Below are 13,786 nucleotides of genomic sequence, written 5' to 3'. Positions count from 1 at the left end.
CCCCAGCTGCGTTATATTGCACCTGCTGCAGCAGCAAAGGTTTTATTACCCCAGAATTAGAGTAATCTATTGTTCGTATTTAAATTCATTTAAATGAATTTAAATGAATTTTTCACACAGAAACGCCAACTGAGCGCGACCCAGCGACCTTCTTGCTGTGAGGCGACAGCACTACCTACTAAACCACTGTTTTAAGCTTTAAAAAGGAAAATTATTAAAACTACTTCTTATTTTTTTTAGGGAGATGCTAATGTATGTTTAAATGTTTAAAGCTAAGCTAAAAGTGCTAACAAAAGCAGAGATCATATTAATGGATTCATAAAATGGTAAAACTAAACTCTCTAGGTGACTCATAAAATGAGCCTATTAACAAAAAAAGTAGAGTGTAAAAAAATCTCTATACTCATCTAGAGTTAAACCTGGCTACAACAGGTGAAATTATATTATACAGTGCCTGGAAGTAGTCCCCAGGCCCAGCTGCATAATATTGCACCTGCTGCAGCCGTGGTCCAGCGGGTTTTATTACCCCAGAATGAGAGTAGCATATAGTTCATTCATATTTAAATTCAAGCTTTAAATAGGAAAATTAGAGACACAAATTCTTGATTTTTTTAGGGAGATGCTAATGGTCTAATACGATTCAATTATTTATGCTAAGCTAAGCTAAAAGTGCTACCGTCAGAACCATTTCATGGATTCATAAAATGCTAAAACTCAAATGTTTGACCTAAGGTGACTTGGAAAACGAGCATATTAACAAAATAGGTGTATTGTTTCTTAAAGAAAACTCTGTACTAGTGTCATTCCTCACTACAAAATGACTTCTCAGGTCGACCGAACGACCCCTGGCTTACAAGAACCAGTTCAGTGACTCCCAAAGGAAGTGCCACAACATTGCACGCTGACGTCATCAGTGACTGCCACGAGGTGAGGTGCGGACCGCAGCACGGCTCTTTGGGCAAGTCCTCCGCCGAGCTGACACGTAGCCCAGCTTTAAAACACAAGTGTGCTACACTGACACAAACACGAGTATAAAACCCGCACAATATCCGAGGAGAACCAAGCTTGAGATATTTAAATGGGGAGACATACACCGCGTTCTGCTACCTAATAAATCCGCAAGCCATTCGACCGCATTCTTTCATTTCTGTAAATGTTTGAGCGCGCTAATAAATGTTGACAGCGCTCATCATAAACCCATCATGTGTTACCAGAGCAGGTCGCACCTTCTCACATCCGCATTTGAAGTTCGGAACATCAGTCAGTGTAACCTTCCGCCTGCGGTAGAAGTGCTGAGGCTGGGACCGCCGCCATTTTGAATGTCTGGTCCGTTCCTCCTTCCGTCGATTGAGAAGATTGCACTTGTTTTCTGGTATCATAACGGCTGGTGAGTGAGACATTATTTCAAGCAGTCAAACGACTTCTTTTATGAGCGATCAAGCCGCTTGGTTTTATTCGCGTTTGCTGGGTTTGACTGTGGGATGCAGGGGAAGTAAAGCGCACAGGCTAATGCTAACGCGGCTCTCGCTCTCGCGCGCGGCGGCGCTCTGCGCGTGCACCGGGGACGCTGTCATCCGCACGGCCGCTAACGGACGGTAAACTATCCCTCGCGTTGTATTTCCACCGGCGACGTGACGCTACCGGGTAGGCAATTCAAGTTGTACCTGTGGTTTATGACCGTTTAAGGTGGCTCAAATTAAAGATATGTGTTTAATCCTCCGCCAAATCGACGCTCAATTCGAGGCCTGACTTCACTCCAGTCAGTTAGCAGCAACGGACACACGCAGCAGTTCATTCACCGACGTTACGAAGGAATAACAGAGGTATTCAATACACATTTAAGATCTTAATATCGAGAATAATTACTCGTGATATGTGCCTGTTATTTGCCACAGCGTAACATTTCCTCCTCTCACTGTTTATCATTTAGCTTAGCGCTAATGGGTTGACGTTATAGCGCAAGGGGAAGGGTCCACAAACAAAACCCTTTACAATCTCTATGAATATAATGAGTTAACAGTCAGTGTTTTGATCTATTTTGATTAGACTCTGTAACTTTAATGGCAAAGGTCAGATATGTAAGGTGTAAGATGTCACTTGTTGTGTGCTCGTTTAGTCGCCCGGTGATTTCGAGAGAGCTGTTTAATCGCTCAGCATTGAATGTAAATGTTGTGATGTCTTTACACACTTTCGGTTTGTGATGGAAGTTTGAATGGTGCTGTTGGCATCTCTTCCTCGATTGTGGATTTAAGGTTACAGAAATAAAGGAAGTGAGCTTCTGTAAACGTGTCCTCCCAGTCCCTGCAGCAGTTTGCATGATTCCTGCCATACATTTGCATTCTCTTTCCAAAACAAGCTTCATAAGTTTTAAGACCTCAGTTAACAATTATTAACTTCCAAATAGTTGCTTTATTTATTTATACATACCCTATTGATTGTTAAACGAATAAGCCTATAAATATAAAACATCTTATACTTTATATCATTAAATGCGTGTTAAAATACAAGCTTAAAGATGCAGAGTGTGAGTTAAAATCATCCATCGATAATACTGATGTCCATTGTAGCTGTGTTTGCAGTTACTGCTTTGGGATTGACAACAGCATTTGCTTACAGGTGTGAGTCCTAAAATGATTTGTTAATTCAGCAGAATAAAGTGGCTGCTTTAATGCATGTCTGAATATCAGGGTCAAAGACTACACGTTTTCTTTTATAACAGTACATGTTTAATGTAATTTTTTACATTACTGTGTCCTGTTTTGGCCATAGATTGTTATTTTTTAAGTTAATCGTCCTTAATGATGTAACTGATTCTCTTAAACCTACCATTTCTTTTGATAAAATGCTAAATCATGCAGTTAATGGGTAATATTTTTTATGTTTTTATTGCACGCGTCCTGTAATCAGGGTTTTTGCAGGTTCTTAAAGTCTTAAAATGTCTTAAATCCCAAAATCAAAGTTTTAGCCCTTAAAAAGTCCTTAAATTTGCTGAAATATTGTGTAGTAGGTCTTAAATCTTTTGTAAACTGGTCTTAATTTTCCTTTGTTCATGTATAGCTTCCCAATCTGGCCAAAACCCATACAATCACCAACAATCCCTCTCAATAAAACTTTTAATTTTTTATTTAAAAAGATAATTTTTTACTCTATCATAATGATTTTATTATTTTTCTTTCAATAACATTTGTTTTAAAGTGCTCCATGTGTTTACTGCTGATGACATCGAGCTGAACAGATTGTTGTGCATAAATTTAGTGTATTATAGTTTTTAAAACTTTAAAAACATTTGTTCTTTTTTGTTTTAAAGAAAGTTTATGTTGGGAAAAAGTGTATAGATACAAGTAGAGCTTGCTTGTTCTAAAACATTATGCTTAGAAATATTTAAAATATTAAATGTTTTATTATTCATTACTGTATTATTAAATGTATTGAATTATAATAATTTTTTGATAGGGCAAATATTTTTTTCCCATAAGGGCCATTTTAAAAATTCTTTACCCTTTAGCGCTTTGAGTCTGAAATTTCATTCATAATGGTCTTAAAAATGTCTTAAAGTCTTAAGTTTAACTTGGTGAAACCTGCAGAAACCCTGTGTAATGTAAGTCTTTTTATTATTTATTTTTTACACCTAAATCATTTTATTCACATTACTTTAGAGGAATCCCACTTGTAAACCTTTTGGTTAGTTTGTTCTCCTACTGTTTATCTTCATATCTGTATTCAAAGCAGTAGTGTGCACACCGTAATCAAAAATGATGCCAGAGTAGCAGTATGTAAAGTTTGTTTGGCTATAATAGTAAGAGACTGCTTGTTGAAAAATTATTTTACTATAACTGGTTTAGTACATCATAGCCAGAACAGCATAATGAATTCAGTTACCCAAATTTTATTGTCAAAATGAAAAGATTTATGTCAGTTTTTTTTTTTTTGTATAATCACTAGTATGGATGCATGTTCAGTGCTGCCTATTAGGTCATTAAGGCAGCTGTTTCCATCCTAATGTGAAGCAAATCTTATCAAAGTTTGCAAAAAAGGAAATATCCAAAATGTGAATTAGGTACGTTTGCACCAAGTTACCTACAACCTAGTAACCCACAGTAAACAACCTATAATGGATTCTCATGATGGCAAAAGGTAGCTGTGTTTTCTTCGTAATGTAAAGTAAATCTTTTCAAAGTTGACCAAAAAAAATCTTAAATGCAAATTAGGATAATTTCCATCAAGTTATTGGTGTAGATGGCTGTATTACTGTAACCCACAGTAAACAACACAAACTTAATGGAATTACATGGTGGCGAAAGGTAGTTGTGTTTCCATTCTAACGTGAAGTAAATCTTATCAAAGTTTGCAAAAAAGGAAATATCCCAAATGTGAATTAGATGCGTTTCCATCAAGTTATTTGAGTGGATGAACGGTAAACAACCCACAATGGATTCACATGGTGGTGAAAGATAGCTGTGTTTTCTTCCTAATGTGAAGTAAATCTTTTTAAAGTTTACAAAAAAAATCTCAAATGCAAATTAGGATCTTTTTTAGTAAGTTATTAGTGGATGGCTGTAGTAGTGGTAATCTAGTAACCAGCAGTAAACAACCCAAACATAATGGAGGTTTGTGGTGGCGAAAGGCAGTTGTGTTTCCATCTTAACGTGAAGTAAATCTTTTCAAAGTTTGCAAAAATAAAACCTCAATTATGAATTAGATGCGTTTCCATCAAGTGATTAGAGTGGATGACTGTAGTATTGGTAAACTAGTAACCAACAGTAAACAAGCCAAACATAATGGATTCACGTGGTGGCAAAAGGTAGCTGTGTTTCCATCCTAACGTGAAGTAAATCTTTTCAAAGTTTGCAAAAAAAATCTCTAATGTAAATTAGATGCGTTTTCATCAAGTGATTAGAGTGGATGGCTGTAGTATTGGTAACCTAGTAACCAACAGTAAACAAGCCAAGCATAATGGATTTACATGGTGGCGAAAGGTAGCTGTGTTTCCGTCCTAACAAGAAGCTAATCTTTTTAAAGTTTGCAAAAAAAAGTGTAAATATCCCAAATACAAATCAGAAGCATTTCCATCAAGTTATTAGAGTGGATGACTGTAGTATTGGTAACCTAGTAACCAACAGTAAACGATGCAGGCATAATGAAGTCATGTAGTTGTAATCTTCACTACATCAGAATTTATTCTGCAAATCTGTTTCCATATCTTCAGTGTTCACATTAAGCTCTTTTTTTTGCAAGTTTGCAGCCACATCAAGTGAACGTAAAATCTTTTTTTGTGAGTTAAGGGATTTTTATTCTATGTTAGGCATTTCCGTCACAAGTTTCGCATGTGATGCTTCAAAATGCATGTTAACACAATTTGATGAAAACCCAGCTACTGACTAGTGGGGTGAGGAAGTTCTAGTCATAGCATTGACTTTAAGAAATTATTTAATTTGGACTGTTGTTCTTTAGTTTATCTCTTTGCTCGGGTTGCGTCGTTTTTGTGCTCTTCACTTGGTTGCTAAGCGCAGCTTTCATGTGATCAGATGTGACTCTCTGGAGGCGGGTTTGAGATAAAACCAAGCTGTGTGTCGACACTGAGATCATGGTGTTTTCTCAGGCTACCTGAATGAAGCTCTCTTGGGGTCCGTTCTTCGTACGTGGATTACTCAGTTAGCTGGATTTGGATATTGACGATTTGACACGATCCAGGATCGTTTCGTTCTTCAAAGCTGATCCGAGAGTTGTTGTCATGGCAACAGATCTGCTAGGTCAAACCTGATCGGGAGCAGGTTCAAATCATATAAACAGGATTAGATCGGCTCAGTTCAAGCAAAGATAATACAGAAAGTATGTACCGAGTTCTGATATTTTCTTACAGTAAAAGTTATATACACTTGGGAAAATAGTAGTTTTTAACTATATATTTAAAGTTATAGTCATTAATAAAATAAATAAAGTTTTACATATTAATAAAACGTATGCAATCTGCACCCTCGAAATGAAAGTACAAAGACTGCCACCTGGTGGTGCAAAGAGAAAACTTATTGATATGAACTTTTTAGATCGCTTTAGTACAAATTGTGTATAATAGAAATGCACAATATGTGACTTTTTTTAAAAAGCAATAATACATTTATGCAGTCATAAACATGTTTTGACAGTTAATATGCCAGTGATTTGATGCTTCACAAAAGTTGCAGATGCCTTTACCAATATCAAAATGCTTTTGGAAACAACCAGTTATTCTTTACACCGATTAAAAAACAGCTACTATAATAAAGAAAATCTTTTCTAAATGTAGAACTAAATACATTGATTTGCATTGAAATACATGATGAATACTCTTGTCTTGACAAATGAAAGTGTAAAGCCTGCAGCTCACAACAAATGTGAAGTTACTGCGTGTCTTATTTAACAAGCCGTTTACTGCTAATTTGATGTAATTTTGCTCACATGGATAATTGAATATTAATCAGATGATGTCATTACGCTGCTGTGCCGTCAGCCAATCGTTGCATTGCTGATCATGATTTCGAGGATCGATAGATCTGTCCTTAACAACAAACGCAGCGATCTCAGATCAGTTCATCCAGACATTCTAATCTGATTCGCGAACTTGTTTGAAGAACCAAATAAGCGAGAGATCAGTTATCAAGATTAAAAGATCCAGGATCTGCCAAATCATCTTAGATCATTTAAGCGAGGTACGAAGAACGGACCCCTGGGCTACTATTTGAAGTAATTACGTTTGTGTCCATAGTCAACCTGACACCACATATTGCTGAGCTACACCTTTAGTAAGTGGATTTTCAATTACTGGCTCAAATCATGTATAATATTATTGTAATAATGCTTTTAATGGCTCATATAGTCACGTAAAGCTGACCTTGGAGAAAGTGTTCTGCTCCTGAGAATCTACCTGACTTGAGGTCAGTTTAATCCCTTTATTATATCTCTCTTCCAAGCCTTATGGTGATCCCTGGACTTTAAGTAGCTCCCTTTTACAAAGACTAAGTCTAAAAGGCAGTCCTGCATTTATTTTTTGAAGGTTGTTGTCAAGTAAAATACTTCCTTTGACTGTCAAGGCGCATTATAAGGTGTGTGTAATTGCGCTGTCTTAATGTCCGTAAAGGGGAGTTCCTCATTCATTCATTTGTAAAGGGTAAGGCAGTGCTGATGTCACAATACTGGATGCTGAATCACTCGCTGTAATGTGGAGGCTGAGGATCTACTTTAGCACTCGAGTCAACCATGATTCACCACTGTTTTATGCCAGCTTGTTGAATGAGCAAAACCCATCTTTTGCTCGACTTTCTTGAAAGCAGACTGCCATTACATTTTAAAACCTAGGAGAGTAGCTCAATGGCAGGGGCTGTTCTGGGAATAATAAGCACTGTCTTGTTTTGCACTTGTTCCCTTGATTGAGCCACCTGAACAGCATTTTTGCAATAGCAGGCCCAACTTTCATCTTCACTGTTGTGTGTGAACTATAAAGTAAAGTTGTGGTCACACTGCACTTTTCCACAATAGACTTGCATTCATATGCATGCAAATGCGGCTGACCAGCTTATGCGGCAAGTTCCATGCAACAAAGTTTAACTCTGACCTTCGGTATAGCATCATATGTTTGCGTTAACCCAATAGAAGATCAAAAATGTGACCTCTTTGTACAGAAATTTAAAATATGGAGCAATTGCTTGCTTTAATAATGTCTACTACTCTTGTTTCATCCTGCCATTAGAGAAACCTTTTATTCAGGGAATATTTTAAGGGAAATTAAAAAGATGTCTTTTGGAGGAATTATTGCTTATTTATCATTAATCAACTCGAAACGGTGTGTGTGTATAAATGCATAGCAAAATGAATGATTATGATTGTAAATTATATATTAAATATTTGTTAAATGTTGCTATGAATATAATCAATGCTGTTTCGTCTGCTCGAACATAGCAGCATAGTGTGACCATGGCTTAAGGCTTGGGTGGGAAAATAAAGCCCTATATATGCAACAGCAGGCACATTTTTGACATCCTCTTAAACTTTTGGATGTTTCGAATACCTTTATCTTTACTTTTTCTTTACTATTTTTGACGCAGCACTAGTTACTGGGGCAGATCACCTGAAGCAATGTCTCTTTTGCTGTTTAGTGTACAAAGCAAGCAATCAATCTTATATATTGCCTTAGAGTGTTAGTTCCAAAATAAAATAAAAAAAATCTGTGACTTACTGTCCATCTTGCTCTCTGAATGCGTTTTCTCTGGTAGAGACATGAGATTTTGAAGGTTTTGAATCCGGTTAACTTTTACTGTATTTAAAAAAGAAAAAAGTGAAATAATTTATAAATAACTAATCATTTTCATGCTCCATTGTACATGTTTGGATCTACTTAATGACACCAAGAAATGTCAGTGATCGCCTTTAATCATTCTGAGTGTGTCAGGTGATTGAGTGCATTTTCATTTTGAAATGTATAGGTTTTCTTACGGTTGCGTCTTTGATGTTTGAAAGAGGAGCATTTTGAAAATGCTAAGACCGTGTTTTAGTTTGGTAAAGCCAGTGTTCTTTTTCAGCATAGATGGACTCAAATGCAAACTTTTTAATATGGAGGCGTGGCTATCCACATTCAGTCTTTGACTGATCTTGAGCACTATTGCGTATCATTCAGTGATTATTAAACCTCTGTCATATGACCATTACACAAGTAGTATACTGCAAGTATGGATGCTGGCAAAATATGTGCATGGCCAGTGGAAGGGTCAAGTGTCATGTGTTTTAGGCTGCATAATATGGATTGAGATCATTCTTCTGAAACAGCAACGATAAACAATTTTTTAACAGTGTGTTTTTGTGTGCTGCTTGGCTAGCTTGGGTCTGTCATAGATTGCTAAATACATCAACAAGTGTCTGTTTTTATGAGTTATTCATGTAACCATTAATTCATACGCTTGATTCAAAATTGCTGATTATTTTTGCAAACTAAGAGTTAATGAACGGTTCAGTAAATCATCAATTCAAAAGTTTAGAGAGTTCACCCAGAAATGAAAAATTTCAATGTCTGTTTTAAACCTTTCTTAGTTTCTTTCATCTGTTCGACACAAAAGAAGATATTTTGAAGAAAGATGAAAATCTGTTTGACTTCCATAGGGTTTTTGTATTATTGTTATTATGGTACTCAATAGTTACAGGTTTTCAGCTTTCTCCAAAATATCTTACTTTGTGTTCAGTAGAAGAATAAAACTCTCAAATAGTGAGTAAATTTGTAAATGTCCTCATTTTTTGGCATTGCAATATATATCCCCATACATAAATACAATTCTAACCACATTTTAGCTGATTGCGCAGCCTTTATTTTAGGTATCAGTGTCAGTATGGTAAATAAAAACACAATAATATTTAGTTACTTTTTTCTAGTCCTTTTTACCTTGTACATTTTTGTTAACATTTATTATTATTATTAATCTGTTTATGATACGCATTTTCACATTCCGACCCCAATGCCTAATTATTAGATTGTTAAAATGACTATAATTAAATGAAATATTCTTAAAAATACAATATATGTTCTTTGGAAGAGTGTATTTGCATTATGATGCTACTATAGTGGCCTTAAAATGACAATATCATTTATCGCAATAAATTCTGTTGCTATATATTGTACCATAAAAGCTAGACGTCATGACAGGCCTACTGATGTCCATGCAAACACTCTGAGTGTTGTGTTGAGGCACAAAAAAGTTTTGCTTTGGCTCTCTTCAGAACTTTTTTCTTCGCCATGTCATGTCTATCAGTGCATGTAACTGTTGTATAAAGTCAGTATCACATTTGCGATGAACCACTCACTGATGTTAGAGAAAAATGTGCACTTGCTTATGCAATGTTACTGCTTCATATATTATAAATGTACAAAACAACCCATGCAGGGATTTTTTATAACGTGAGGTATAGTGTTATTTTTGTCTGCATTCTGCTTGTTGTTATTATCATTCATTTAATGCTTTTGTAATCTTTTGCTTTTGTAATCTTGTTTTACATTTATAATTTACATATATGTAATAATATTTACATTTTCTCTTGCCTGATGGCACCCTTTAACCATGACTATGTACAAAGTATAGCATGACCTCTGTTGCTTTATGAAATCTGCTTGCACAATCTGTGTCAATAATTGCTTTGGTGTTTTTGCCTTTCTTGTAGACTCTGATTTTATTGGATTGGCACTGAAAAGGAAAAAAAAAAGACACACTTTATTATTTTATTATTTTGAATGAATGCAAAGCAGAACTTCCTCTAACTAGAAGTCATTTGAGCTGTCTTGTTTGCAGCTTTAGTTAAGCCGGAGATGCTGATTGCCTTTTTGCCTGCATGTCATCTGCATTGATAAGTTTGCTAATGCTAACATAGTGCCAAGTAAGCTGAAGAGGCACTTTGAAATGAAGCATCCCTTTCTCAAAAGAAGAAGACTTGGCTTTCATCAGACTGGCAGAAGACCAAGAACTGTGTGAAAGCATCTGACATTATACAAGAGGCTAGTTACTTATTGCTGGAGCTTATTGAAATAGGGGAAAAACGTAACGTCTGAGTCGCAGGTTTATTTGCTGCTTTTAGTTGGTGTTAAACACAGTCATTCTGGAACTTGTCTGGGTCTAGTTGCCTCTTGCAGTCGCTCAATTCACCTGTTCCTATTTGACTATTGATAACACATGTTGATTTTAACAGACAAAGTCTTGTCAGTTGCTCCAAAATTGAAACTACTTAGTGATTTAATATCAAATTACATGAACATCTCATGATGCAAATAATCAATAACGAGTAATAGGATCTAAAGATGCTTAATTTATTCCTTATCCTTTATTTTTTTTAGTTAATGTTGACGGGTATGTTGAAGATGTTCTGTTGTTAATATGTTCTGCTGTTGTTCGCATGTTAAAATAAATCCAGTATTTTAAAATGAATTTTAATGTGTCAGACATAAAATTTTTGTTAACTAATATAATATTAATCTGACTGGTTAACGAGTAATATTTGGTTAACAAGCAGCGGTTGACTGTTGGGAAAGTTAACTGAAATGACCATCGCTACTTCCTATTAGGGGTGTCACGATTTCGATTTTTAATCGAAATCGATCGAAATTTATGGTCAATTTCGATTATCGAATCAAAAAATAGAATCGTCGATGCTGCCACGCCCCCATTTCACGTCAGCTTGGCTTGCCAAGCTGGAAAAAAACAGGCTTGTTGAAGTGCTTGTTAAACTGCAGAAGCAGGAGACCCGTCGACAGAACTTAAACCCTCTCCTCTTTCAATGAAGTAGCCGGTCTGTAAGCATTTTGGATTTCCAGTGAGTTATGTTGACCGTGCGTTTTGTTGACCAAAAAAAACACAGTTTTGCAAGCTCTGCTATGTACGTATTACGTACGGTTCGTCCGATAGACAACATCGCGATCCTCCGCTCGCGAAAAGTACACACTCAGGCCCTGTTTACACTGTCTTTGTTTTTAAATGGCATTTTAGAACGACAACGATTTGACATCCACAGTGGCGTGTAGCATTTCTAAACAGCCCTCCTTCCTCTCTACCTCTGAAAATGCACATCACGTGACCACACAGACACAGACGCGCACACACAGCCATGCGCTCGAGACAGCAGGTCCAGGCAGTCAGAGGACTGCTTCAATCTTTCACTCGCTTGTACTTAGTCATTTTAGCGAACACCTCAGATACTGTTGGCTGGTTCCTGTTGGTTGTGCGTCTTTTTTACCGACGCCATTATAACGACACAGATCACTGCCTATTCACGAGTCCCGCAGAAAAAGTGATTGACAGGTGGTAATTATGTGTGTATCTTGCCTTTATTCATTTACTGTATGATTTGTTTATGGGTAAAACAAAGACCATCCAGGTCAGGTAGTTTAAACGGTAGGCTACAAATAATTAATTGGTCATTAATTAATTAATTAATTATTCATAATCGAAAATCAAATCGAATCGTACCTTTAGAATCGAAAATGTAATCGAATCGAGGATTTGGAGGATCGTAACACCCTTACATCTTATACAATATATTTTTTACATACTAGTTTTATCATGATAACATTAGTAAATTTTAATTCATGGTAGGGTTTTTCCATCCAAAGCAAACCTTTTTATTTATTTATTTTTTTTCAGATTATTCTTATTAGTACTTAAGATTTTGGCATGCAATGAAAATGATCAATGAAGCCGTTATTGCATAAAAATACCAGCCTGCAAATAATAACAGTAAAAATAACAACTAATTATACTACGCATTTCAAGTGATTGCATCATTTGTCAACATATATGTCAATTAGTGGGAAAATGTGTTTGGCAAAACCGGTGCATGCTTTATTTTTGAAATGACACTTTGCTTTTATCACTTAATGCTTAATTGGACATTGACATTGTGCATTTATCATAAGACGGCTTCTCTTTGCACCGTCCATCCGTCCAGGAAACTATCCCCACAGTTACTTCTGTTGTTTTGCACAGAGATGCTGAGAATGTCTTTGTGCAGCAAGTAATTACTGTAGTTACTCTCTGGCTCGAGCAGCTTAATTAGGTGCTGCATGCTAACAGATTTAAAGTGTGGGGCTTTTCTGTGATGGAGAGCCAAACACTGCTCTCATCTCTGCATGGAGGAAGGCAGGAGTATTAGCTTTGTGTTGCTGCTCGGCTCATGTGTGTGTTTGTATGAAAGAGATGGATCTCCTTGTGTGATTAATGTACGTTCTAAGAGCCGTAAACCACTTGTAGTACTCTGTCTTTCCAGTGCCACTGATTACTTGCTTTTGCAACTCGCATTTAATTACAAGGTGACCTCACACTATCCATACATCCATCACTGGACTGAGCACTGCATGAGCTGCTCTTTGTGTGAGGGGAAAGTGCTGTAGTGTAGAATTGGGCGATATATCTCAAGTAGGGCTGGGCCGATAAACATTATCATATCGAATCTCAATAAAATTTATTTTGATAACAATTAGGGATGCACCGATATGGATTTTTTTGGCCGATATCAGTAACCGATAACTCTTCAAAATTGAAGGCAGATATATATATATATATTTATATAGGTCGATAATTATAAATATTTCAAAATGTTATTTTTATACAGCAAACTTAATAAAAGATTGAACTGCTCTTTTGAACTGAACAGTCTATATTCAAAGCAAAAAAGCTATCATTTCCAAATTGCAAGGTGATTATAGACCTGTGTTCATGATTTCACACAAGTCAGCATGCCAAAAATAAATAATTTTCTTTTCTTCATAGCAAGTTAATATGCAACTTAACTGTTGCATAAAAATAATAGGTTAAATAACAAAATGGGATTTAATCAACAAGCAAGTTAAATATATTTTAAATACAAAGAAAATGAAAGAGATAAGGACTAAAAAACAGCTTAAATGTTATGAATAAAACGTGTTACAGTGATGTACATATTAGAGCTGTGAACCTACACTGGTCTCTCGGTTCGCTTACGATTATCATGCCATCGATTCGGTCAATTCGATATCACGGTGTATTGACGGTGCTTTCCATACACGGTTTTATATTTTCTTCACTGTGGCTAGTGGCAGCTATATGTCAAATTTAAACCACATACACCACCGCAAACGGGCTTGCGCTGAGTAAACTAACATCGCTACTCCTAAAAAAAAAAATGCTATTGCTATTAACATGACGTTTGCATATAATAAGGTACAGTATGTGTCAAATACTGTAATATCAGACAGCACCTGTGAGAAAAGCACAGTTATACCGTTAACAGATTCATTCTAGCAGTG

General features: G+C 36.1%; 2 protein-coding genes across 4 annotated transcripts in view; one reads left to right on the top strand and one right to left on the bottom strand.

Moving 5' to 3' along the window:
* The window catches only part of znf821 (zinc finger protein 821), a 40,586-nt gene extending 39,327 nt beyond the window's left edge, over positions 1 to 1,259 (bottom strand). Inside the window, exon 1 of the mRNA XM_087262265.2 lies at positions 855 to 1,259. The gene's annotated coding sequence lies outside the window, so the exon portion shown is untranslated. The remainder of the gene's footprint in view (positions 1 to 854) is intronic.
* A 54-nt stretch (positions 1,260 to 1,313) lies between these two features.
* Positions 1,314 to 13,786, top strand: part of ap1g1 (adaptor related protein complex 1 subunit gamma 1) — a 46,738-nt gene continuing 34,265 nt past the window's right edge. The window contains 1 exon segment of one of the 3 annotated variants that reach the window (NM_199682.1): positions 1,314 to 1,387. The gene's annotated coding sequence lies outside the window, so the exon portion shown is untranslated. 3 annotated transcript variants of the gene reach the window in all.

Source organism: Danio rerio, chromosome 7 (assembly GCF_052040795.2).
Source record: "Danio rerio strain M-AB ecotype USA chromosome 7, GRCz13ab, whole genome shotgun sequence".
Classification (NCBI taxonomy): domain Eukaryota; kingdom Metazoa; phylum Chordata; class Actinopteri; order Cypriniformes; family Danionidae; genus Danio; species Danio rerio.
This window is presented reverse-complemented; position numbering and strand designations above follow the sequence as displayed.